This window comes from Eutrema salsugineum, unplaced genomic scaffold (assembly GCF_000478725.1).
Source record: "Eutrema salsugineum unplaced genomic scaffold, Eutsalg1_0 scaffold_4, whole genome shotgun sequence".
NCBI lineage: Eukaryota > Viridiplantae > Streptophyta > Magnoliopsida > Brassicales > Brassicaceae > Eutrema > Eutrema salsugineum.
In genome coordinates, this window is record NW_006256686.1 from 673096 (window position 1) to 684497 (window position 11402).

At 43.4% G+C, this 11402-nt stretch overlaps 1 non-coding gene across 1 annotated transcript; it reads left to right on the forward strand.

The window, feature by feature from the left end:
* The first annotated feature begins 7959 nt into the window (after positions 1–7959).
* Positions 7960–8066, forward strand: LOC112085018. The gene has a single exon (XR_002898661.1). It is a non-coding gene; the product is annotated as a small nucleolar RNA R71 (small nucleolar RNA).
* The last annotated feature ends 3336 nt before the right edge of the window (positions 8067–11402 follow it).

An 11402-nucleotide genomic window follows, 5' to 3' on the forward strand; every position in this document is an offset into this window, starting at 1 on the left:
TCAGGTGAATCTGGTAGGAACGCTGTGGCCGTGTTGATCCAGTCTTCTTTTCCTGGTGGGAACGCAAGGTCATGAGCTTCTGAGCTTTCTCCCACCTCTTCTCTTATAGCTGGTTTAGGTGAGGTGGCTGGAGCTGTGAGCTTCTTCACCTTCTTCTTTAGTTGCCTAACACAGTCAATTAGCTTGTGGATCGTTTTGTCTTGCCATTTGCACCATTTCTGAAGGCTGTTAACTCTTGAATACAGCTTCTTTGTGTGATACTCAGGTTCACCCCAAACATAAGGATCAAAATGGTACCGGCCTGCTCCCATCCTTCTTTCAAGAACTCTTGGCTCCTCATTCTCACAACCGGCAGCCCTAGCTGTGCTCTGCTCTTCAACCGGCTCTTTACCCTTGGATTCTGAGGTCTTCTTGCATTTGCGAATTGGAGGGTCAATGGCTGGATTGTAGAGCTGGTCTTTTAGAACAATAAAGGAGACATTGTGCCTTTCTGTGAGAGTGGTAATGGCTGGTTGTGGCAACAGAACTTGAACCTTCTCATTTTGTAAGAGCTTGAAGGTGTACAAGAAGTCTTCACCATTGCTTTCTTTTAAAAACCCAACCTTGGTGAGGGTGGCTTCATCAATCAACTCAGACTTGACCTCAACATCATCAAAGACAAAACCTCTTGCTTTCAAAATCTTTATCACTAACCATCCATTGTGCAACTTAGTGAGCTTCTGCCTTTTACCCTCACCCCAAGCAATGTCTTTGTATATCAGCATATGACGTGCCAAGAATGTACCACCAGAAGGTATGTAGTGTGGGAGATGAAATTCTCTCTTGCTCTTCAAGTGACTGATGAGAGGATGTAGACCCATACCCAATAGCTCCATATCAGCTAGATGCACCACACCATCATTGTGTTTGGTAAAAAACATTTGGCAAAGCACTTTGTGAGCATAACGGATGGCTGGGTTTCTTATCCATGAACTCTTGCATCTTCCTCCTCTGAAGCTCCCAAAAGCTATTGTATCCCACAGGTCAGTAATCATGTGATCAGGGTAGGTGAACTTCAACGACTCATTCTCTGCAGGTCTGGGAAAGTCAAAGATCTCATCTAGTTCCTTGAAGCTTACTTGGTATGGTGTACCATTAACTGTGAACTCTATGTGCCCAAGACCATTGCCCTCTTCGATCCTCTGATCTTTGGGGCCATACCCACAAACTTCAGGACTGCAAGAAACTCCTGTGTTACTCCTTCATGAGCCACATCTTTCATCTCAAAGAATCCACCAAATCCCATGTTGTTAAAAATAAGCTGAACCTCTTCAAGTAGCCCCATCTTTTTCAGCAGCTCCATATCAGGGAACTTGGTTTGCAACACTTTTACATCCTTGAACATACAATAGTAGTCATCAAAAGTTGGTTCTTTGTCTTCAGGTTCTGGTTTTGTCTTTTCTTTCTTAATTGGCTGCAAAACTACTTCAGGATCACTCTCTGTTTCATCTTCATCTTCAGCTACAGCTATCTCTTTTCCTTTCCTTTGAACAGCTTTAACCAGTGCCAGTTCTTTACCAGTATTCCTCGAAGTGGAAACCTTGGTTCTCTTCGGTGCAGCCAATTTCTTTACTTTCTTCTCAGCCGGATTCTTTGGCTTTCCTACTCTCTTCTTTTTTCCAAATACCTTATGCCCAAAGGGTAGAATCTGATCCTCTGAAGCGCTAGCTCTTTCTTGTTTCGATTTCTCCATGGCCGCGGTTCTTTTTGTTCCTCCCATCCTGCATTTTCTCAAACAGCTGTGAGCACCAAGGCAAGAGAACAACAAAAGTTTTCCATAAATTCACCAAGTTCAGGGGTGGCACAGATCGATTTCACTAGAAAAGAATGTGTCTTTAGCCGGTCAAAAACTCAATATACCAAGGCAATGGCAAGAAGCAATGCACACAAAGAGTTCAGCTTGAAACACAATTTCTAAAAAAAATCAAAATAGTTGATGAATTTAAAGAAATTTCTCAAAAATTCCAAGAACAGGTCATTCTCAAGCAAGATTCATGCATTTCCTATCCATTCTACTTGCACAACATTCACAAAATGATTCCAAGGTATCAAGCGGCCTATTAAAATCGATTCCATGTGTTTCTTGTTCATGAACAGTACATTAAGACATGGAAAAGGTGAGCTTTAACAGACAAAAATACCTTGGAATCTTCAAAGTTCGAGTGAAACACGATTATGCAGCAAGAAACTAGACAAGATTACGAGTTTAATGCAGTTGGAATTCCTCAATTTGGTTCAAGAACGAGAGAGATATGAATGTTTCAAGTTCAAGAAATGAAGAGAAGAGAGCAAACTCGTGTGAGGAAGAAGACTGTGGTGGGGAACAGCTGTAAAGGCGCGGCTTTGACCGGTCAACGTCCGTACGGTCAAGATTTTCAAAATATTTTGCCGCGCCTGGTTGACCGTGGCATGTGACCGTGTCAAACGCCGAAGATATGCTTGTTTATGCCACGGCCTGAGCGTCCCGTGTCATCGTCCCTGCGGCAAATCCCGAATGAAGCTCCTTCGTCCAACATGTGCCACGGCCAAGTCTTCTCCCCGTGCAAACTGACCGCGTCAGATGCTGAAGCTTGGTTCATCCATTTTTCCTTTGCCACGGCCGGCCTCAGGTCCGTGTCTCTTGACCGTGGCAAACCCCGAAAGTATGCATCCTCTGCCATGGTCACTCTTCAAGACCATGACTCTTCTCTCGTGGCCTAACTAAAAAGCTTGCCACGCTTGATATTTGACCATGGCCGGTTACCATGCTCAAGGCCGAGCATAAACCCTTGCCCATTCTTTCATTCCTTTTCATCTTGCAATCATTTTCCAAGAGTTCAAACTCAAACCTGTAACCTGTAGACACTAAACAAACCTATCAAAACATCCTAAAACATAAAAAAAAAAAAAAGAAAGGAAAAAATTAAAAGCATATTTACGAAGGATAAGCTTGGGGTGTCTCCCAAGAGCACTTTGTTTAAAGTCTCTAAGTTTGACTTTGAAAACCTGTTTAACAGGCTGGTGGTGGATCAAGAAGGGGAACTGATGTAGTTTCCTCCTTCCTTTGTGAGACCAGGTAGTGCTTGATCCTTTGGCCATTAACCACAAACTCTTGACCATTCTTGCCCTCTAACACAACACCTCCATATGGCCTGACCTCAAGAACCATAAAGGGACCAGACCATCTAGACTTAAGTTTTCTAGGAAACAACTTAAGCCTAGAGTTGAACAGCAACACCAGATCACCTTCCTTGAACTCCCTTTTCAGAATCTTTTGATCATGTAGAGCTTTGGTCTTTTCCTTATAGATCTTGGAGCTCTCAAAGGCCCCCAACCTGATCTCTTCAAGTTCATGGAGTTGAATGATCCTTTTCTCTTGAGCTGTCTTGATATCAAAGTTCAGCAACTTCACAGCCAACAAATCCTTGTACTCCAGCTCAACAGGAAGGTGGCAGCTCTTCCCATATAACAGATTGAAAGGAGATGTCCCAATTGGTGTCTTAAAGGCTGTTCTATAAGCCCACAATGCATCATCTAGCCTTTTGCTCCAATCTTTGCTGCTTGAGCTAACAGTCCTCTCAAGAATGGCCTTAATCTGTCTATTAGATACTTCAACCTGGCCACTAGTTTGAGGATGATAAGGAGTAGCTACCTTGTGTTTAACTCCATGCTTTCTCAGCAATCCCTCCAAGGTCATGTTCACAAAATGAGATCCTCCATCAGAAATAACAACCCTGGGTACTCCAAATCTTGGGAAGATAATGTTCTTGAACAACTTGACTACTACCTTGGAATCATTGGTAGCAATGGCCTCAACCCACTTGGACACATAGTCCACAGCCACTAGTATGTACTGATTCCCATAAGATGAGATGAAAGGCCCCATAAAGTCAACTCCCCAACAATCAAAGATTTCAACGTCTAGTATTGGATTTTGGGGCATCTCACTCCTCTTTGAAATGTTACCATGCCTCTGACAGGCATCACATGCTGAAACAACCATCTGAGCATCCTTGAACATTGTGGGCCACCAGAATCCACTCTGAAGAACCTTGGCCACAGTCTTGAATGCTCCCATGTGACCCCCCAAAGCTGAACCATGACACTCTTGCAACACAGGTTGCATCTCCTCTTCAGTAAGACACCTTCTATACAGCTGATCTTTGTTCAGTACATACAGGTAGAGTTCATCCCAATGGTATCTTTTCACATCTCTGAAGAACTTCGTTCTGTGGTAAGCATCAAGTTAGGTGGTTCCACTCCACAAGCAAGAAAGTTCACAATATCAGCAAACCAGGGCATTCTCTTCTCTTGGATGCTATCCACTTCTTCAAACTCCAAATAAGAGTTGAGCACCATCAATGATTCCTCAGGAAGATTGTCATTGAGAGGGACTTCAGAGTCTACTCTTAACCTAGAGAGATGGTCTGCAGCTCCATTTTCTATACCCTTCTTGTCTTGTACTTCCATATCAAACTCCTGAAGAAGAAGGACCCATCTCAATAGTCTAGGCTTGGCATCTTCCTTGGTCATCAGATACCTGAGGGCTGCATGATCAGTATATACAATGACTTTTGATCCCACCAGGTAGCTTCTGAATTTATCAAAAGCAAAGACAATTGCCAACATTTCCTTCTTAGTGGTAGCATACTTCTCTTGGGCAGAGTCAAGAATTCTACTGGCATAGTAGATGACATGAAGCTTCCTGTCCTTCTTCTGGCCAAGTACAGCTCCAACTGCATAATCTGATGCATCAGTCATAACCTCAAAAGGAAGGGACTAGTCTGGAGCCTGGACTATTGGTGCACTGACTAATGCATCTTTGATCATCTTGAAGGCTTCTTCACACTCAGCATCAAAGACAAAGTCAACTTCTTTACACAACAGCCTTGTCAAAGGTCTGGCTATTCTTGAGAAGTCTTTGATGAATCTTCTGTAAAACCCTGCATGCCCAAGGAAACACCTTATCCCTTTGACTGAAGTGGGAGTTTGCAGATTCACCATCACTTCCACCTTTGCTCTGTCAACCTCTATGCCCTTCTCAGATATCTTATGCCCAAGTACAATTCCTTCCTGCACCATGAAGTGGCATTTCTCCCAATTTAACACCAGGTTATGCTGCTCACATCTCTCCAAGACCTGTGACAAATTAGAGAGACTATCCGAGAAAGAGGAGCCATCGACAGAAAAATCATCCATGAACACCTCCACCTTCTCTTCAATGATGTCAGAGAATATATGCATCATGCAACGCTGGAATGTGGCAGGGGCGTTACAAAGACCAAAAGGCATGCGCCTGTATGCAAATGTGCCATAAAGGCATGTAAATGTTGTTTTCTCTTGGTCTCTTGGATCTATGGGGATTTGAAAGAATCCAGAGTACCCATCGAGAAAACAAAAGAATGGATGGTTTGCAAGCCTCTCTAACATCTTATCAATGAAAGGCAAAGGAAAATGATCCTTCCTAGAGGCTGCATTGAGCTTTCTATAGTCTATACACATTCTGTGTCCTGTTATAGTTCTAGTAGCTATCAGCTCATCCTTCTCGTTTTTAACCACCGTGATCCCACCTTTCTTGGGCACAACGTGAACAGAAGATACCCACTTTGAGTCAGAGATTGGGTAAATTATCCCTGCCTCAAGGAGCTTGAGTATCTCCTTCCTAACCACCTCCTTGAGGTTTGGGTTAAGGCGTCGTTGATGCTCAATAGAGGACATAGATTGGTCCTCTAGGTGTATTCTGTGGGTGCATATGTCAGGAGAGATCCCTCTAATATCAGCCAAAGAGTATCCTATGGCTCTCCTGAACTTTCTTATTTCACTAAGCAATGCACTCTCTTCATGCTCTAATAAGCTATCATTGATGATCACTGGATATGTGGAGTTTAAGCCCAAGAAGGCATACCTGAGCCCTGTTGGTAGAGGCTTGAGCTCCACAGGGGGTGCATCAGCCTCATTCCAATCCTTGTCAAAGTTGCATTGGCTAGTGTCTGATCCTTTGATAGCCAAGACCTCAGAGCCACTTTGTTCCAGTTCCAAAAACCTTGTCTCAGGACCAAGTTCTCTAGCATTGTCCAAATACAGCTTGTACCCTTCACTTTCTTCTGCTAAGAGCCCATGGTCTCTTTGTTCTTGGGTTAGAGCCGCTTGAAGAGGGTCCTCAGTATTCAGTTCCTCAAGCAACTCATCAGCCAACTGATCCATTGTCTCCACATAGAAGCATTGATCTTCTATGGTGGGTTTTTTCATCATCTCATTCACATAAAACTTAAGCTTCTCAGACCCAAGTTGAAGCTCTATGATCCCACCTCTCACATCAATAATAGCTCCTGCTGTGGCCAAGAATGGCCTGCCCAAGATAAGAGGATCAACTGGTTCCTCATCCATTTCCAGCACAACAAAATCAGTTGGAACCTCAAAACCACCTATCTTGACAGGCAGATCTTCCAACATCCCAACAGGTAAGCTAACTGATTTGTCTGCAAGGATAAGAGAGATCCTTGCAGGTTTGAACACTCTAAAGCCCAGCTTCTTTGTGGCATCAAACTGACAGATGCTCCCAGATCACAAAGGCATCCAGAAAATAGTAGAGGTCCAATGGCACAAGGGAGTGTGAAACTCCTTGGATAAGTCAGCTTTCTTGGAATGGACTTCTTCTGAATGATGGCACTGTATTCATGACTTAGTACCACCATGCCTTGAAGCTCTTTAGTCTTGTTCAGAATGGCATCTTTCAAAAACTTACCCATCATTGGCATCATTAGAAATGCATCAATGAGAGGCATTGTGAGTGGTGTCTCATTGAGTGCCTTCTCAAATACAGCTCTTGCGTTGTCTACAAGTTGCTTCTTAAATCTCCCTGGAAATGGGAGCTTGGGTTGGTATGGAGGTGGTGGGACATATATCTTTTCTGGTTCAGGTTCCTTTTCCACCTCTTTACCCTTTTCTTTCCTTGGTCTCTCAGCAACTTGATCATCTTTTAAGGTTGCCTCCCCCTCAGTTTGATCATTGTCATCAATGATCACATTGTTGTGCTCAATACCAGGTAGCTCCTTTCCACTCCTCAGTGTAATGGCCTTAGCATATTCCTTGGGGTTGGGTTCAGGCTTTCCAGGTAGATGGCCTTGGTTCCATGAGCTAGAGGCCTGGTTTTGCTTCAATTCCTTGATTTCCTGCTGAATGGCTGCATTCTGGCTTGCAAATATCTGTTGACCCTGAAGCAGTTGTTGCAGAATATCAACCATATCTGACCCCATATGTGGCTGCTGCTGAACCGGTGGTGGCTGAAACTGGTGTTGAACCGGCACCTCCTGCTTGAACTGTGGTGGACCAAACCCTGGTGGTGCTTTTTGCTGTTGCTGTGAACTGAAACCAGTACCCTGAAATGGTTGCTGTTGCTGACCAAAACCCTGATTCTGAGCAAACTGATTCTTGGGTTGAAAAGATCCTTGAAAGTTGTTCTTGGGAACAAAGTTCTGTGGAGCTTGAGAATTGGGATAGACCTGGTCTTGTGGGTTTGCTACATTGGGATTCCTGTAAGAGAGGTTCTGATTGGCATTGCCATACTGATATCTTTGGAACATCTGATTCCCAATGTAGTTAAGCTCCTCCTGAGTAAGACCTTCTTCACTGATGTTCTCAAGGATTTGAGAAGGTTCCTCATACTCTCCTACAAAGTGCATTGGCTTTTGAGAAACCAAATTACTCCTCAACTCCTTAACTTCTCTAGTGAGCCTCTGTTCTGAGCTTAAACCTTCAGATCTATTTGATCTGTCATAGTCTTCACCATAAGTGTCATTGCTCATTGCTAAGTTCTCCACTAGCTCTAAATCAGCATGAATCTCCTTTCCCAGAAAGTTTCCATTGGAGGCAGTATCCAGCTGGTTTCTAATCTTGGGAAGAGCCCCTCTATAAAGTGTGCTGAGAAGAGAAGCCTCACTAAACCCATGGTGTGGGCATTGGTTGGTGTAGCTCCTGAATCTCTCATATGCTTCACCAAAACTCTCATTGCTGTGCTGAGTGAAGCTAGAGATTTGGTTTCTCAGTTTTGCAGTTCTGGAGGTGGAGAAGAACTTAGATAGAAAGGCCTGCTTGCATTTCTCCCAAGTTTGAATGGAGCCTCTTGGAAGATTCTTCTCCCATTGGTGAGCTTTGTCACCAAGACTGAAGGGAAATAATCTGAGCTTTAAACTGTCCTCAGAAACTCCATTTATCTTTGTCAGGTCACACACTTTATAAAATTTATCCAAGTGTTCCAAGGGATCTTCCATTGCCAATCCATAGAACTTTGAGTTCTGAACCATATTCAACAAGGATGTCTTCACTTCAAAGTTTTTGTTTTGCATAGGTGGTGCTTGAATTCCAGCTCCATACTGATGAGCATTTCCCTGTCATTCTCTCCAACATAGACCTGTGGCTGCTCATATCTCCTTTGCTGGTGTTGGAAGGGCTGAAGTTGGTGCACCTGTTGTCTTTGCTGTACATTGGCCTGATGCCTCTGCTGATGAGCTGGAGCTTGTCCCTGGTGGACATAAGCTTGATGTTGATGCACCTGTTCCTGATGAACATTACCCTGATGTAACCCTTGACCAACTCCATTACCAGCTGCATTACCAGCTCCATTACCCTGAACCTGTTGCTCCTGAGCCGGTTGCTCCATGTCAACCACATGCTCTCTTTGTTCTTCCATATCAGCCTGATCAATCTGTCTTCCATGCCTGTCCCTTCTCCTCCTTGGTACCAAAAGGTTAATGTTGTCGTTTAAGGGGAAAGGTGGACCACAGCTTCTTGATCAGGACCTGGTGTTCATGCACCTGAAACTCACAAACAGAACTTGAAAGAAATTAGAAAACACAAAAGAAAATGCTTGATCTCAAGAACAGATCAAAGACTAATGCTAAACAATCCACAATTTGGCAACGGCGCCAATTGATAGACAAGAATTTTTAGGCTCTAAAGGGCTATCAATCCCCTTTGTCAAAGTAGTATAAGGGGTGTCAATCCAAGAATGTGGAAGCTAGACACTATACTATATGAACTGATCTTAATTCAAGCAAACAAACGAGGTTTGGTTTGAACTGATGATTAAAACAAGAAACTAAACAATATAAAGAGAAGTTAACAATGATAAGCAAAGCAAACAAAGACAAGCAAATAACAAAATGATGATGAGAAAGGTCTTAGACATGATAGTGGATTAGGGTGCCTTCAGTGTTAAACTAGTGAGCTAATGAATCATGTGATCAAGCAAACCATTCAACTTAAACATCTTTAATCAAGTTAATCCTCTCATGAATGTATCAACTTCTATGCCAAAACAGTTTCTAACCTAATCATCATTAGTGAAACATGAATTAACAAGCATTAAGAACCAATTCAATCTGTCATTTAAGCATATAAACAATCATTCCCATGATGAATAACACTTAAACCTCTAACAACCTTTGTTCAGGCATTTCATCAAACACTTTTGGTGCATGAAATGCCCAGAATCTAGACCACATATGATGTGTATGGATCAAGCATTAAGAACAGGTTGTAGAGAATGGAATATGAATGATCTAACCCCTAAGCTCACTAATCTACCACTTAAACCCTAATCTACATATCTAAGACCTTAATATGGGGATTACTCACTAATCATGACCAACACACTAGATTCTTTGCAAGATGTGTTGTTAATCATGATTAGAAGTGTGATTTGATGATGAGAAATGATAAGACAAGATGGGAAACACTCTTAGATCGATAGTAAACTCAGAACAAGGTCTTAACAAAATGGTTCTTTACACCAAAAAGGAAAGGAGACTAAGGATAAGATAAAGGTTTTTTCCAAATTAGGTCTAAAAAGTATTTATAGTAGTCTTGGACGAACCGGGTCAGCCCGGAACAAACCGGGTACTGACCCGGCTTTGGTGGGTAAAGATGAGGTTTGCCACGGTCTAGCAGGTCTTGGTCAAGCCGTGGCATGTGACCGTGTCAAGTCCCAAAGCTTCTGTTCTTTGCTGAATCTTGGTGCCACGGGTTCTCTCTGGTCGTGATGCATGGCCGTGTCCAAGTCTTCTGGGTTCGGATGAAGGACTGGTTGGAGATGGCACGGTCTGGCTTGGACCTTGTTTCCAGGGCGTGGCGAAGGAATTGAACATTCGGTGATTGCCTCGGCCAGATGAAAGGCCGTCTCTCCTGAGCGTGTCAAATCCCGAATGTCTGCATGATCTTGCCGCGGTCAAGTGTGTCTTGCCACGGTCAAGTGTGGACCGTGGCATTTTCTCGTGGCAAATCCCGAATGCACGCATGATCCCAAGTGTTGTCTTGCCACGGTCAGTGTAGACCATGGCAGTTCATCGTGACCTTGGACCCTTAAACTTTTAAAACGCTTTGGAGGTTGCCACGGCCAAATCCAAAACTGTGGTGTGTAGACCGTGTCAAATCCCAAAGGATTGCATCAAGTGCCACGGTCAGATGTGGACCGTGGCATTCCACCGTGCCAACCTTACACTAAGCATAATTCCCATGCTCTTGATTGCTCGAAGGATATGTGTGTCTCTATTCTTCCGGAACTCACGCCTCACAACTCCAAATGGAAAGACCTCAATTGTTCTGGAAAGAGGACTCAATTATCTCAAATCTTGATGAAGGCCCTGTAGACTGAATCGATCTGGAAATGCATCGTCCTTCGCAATCTTTGGAGCTCATCGGGTAGGTCTAAAATGGCAGCGAGATGGGCGTGCCTTCCGACGAGCTTAACTCTCTGCTCACATCTCCGAATGGGACGATCTCAAATGTTCCGGAAACTAGACGTATTCCTCTTGAGTTGTGATAAAGACACCGGAGGTTGAATCGCATTACAAGTCCTTCGTCCCGCGTGATCAAAGTGAGGGTTTTGTCTGCACCAAACCATCTGTCCGAGTTGCTGTACACAGGTGAGGGTTCCTCCATGATCCCAGCTCCAAGTTGCTCCAAAAAGTCTCCAAATGATCTGAGAACACTCCAAACATGCATGACACTCTAGGACCTAATGCAAATCCTAAACAAAGCTAGAACCAAGGACAAACTCTAACAAAATAACTAAATGTATGCATGAGACTCAATCTTTGGACAAAAATGCAATCCTAAATATGACAAATTATGAATATATCAGTCCTAGAAGAAGGTCCACCATTCACACTTCATCAAAACATCCACCAAAGAAGTTCAATGTGCAACAAGGTTTCTTTTGATGCACACTTGGTCTTTGCTTATATGGGACGTTATCAAGACTCAAATGGAGCCAAAGTGCAGCATAGATGGCCCTCACGACTTTTTACTCAAGACTTGTCACAAGGAGAAAGCATTGAAGACTCATATCCTAGAGAAGTTCCAAGACTAGTCTTTTATCCTGGAGG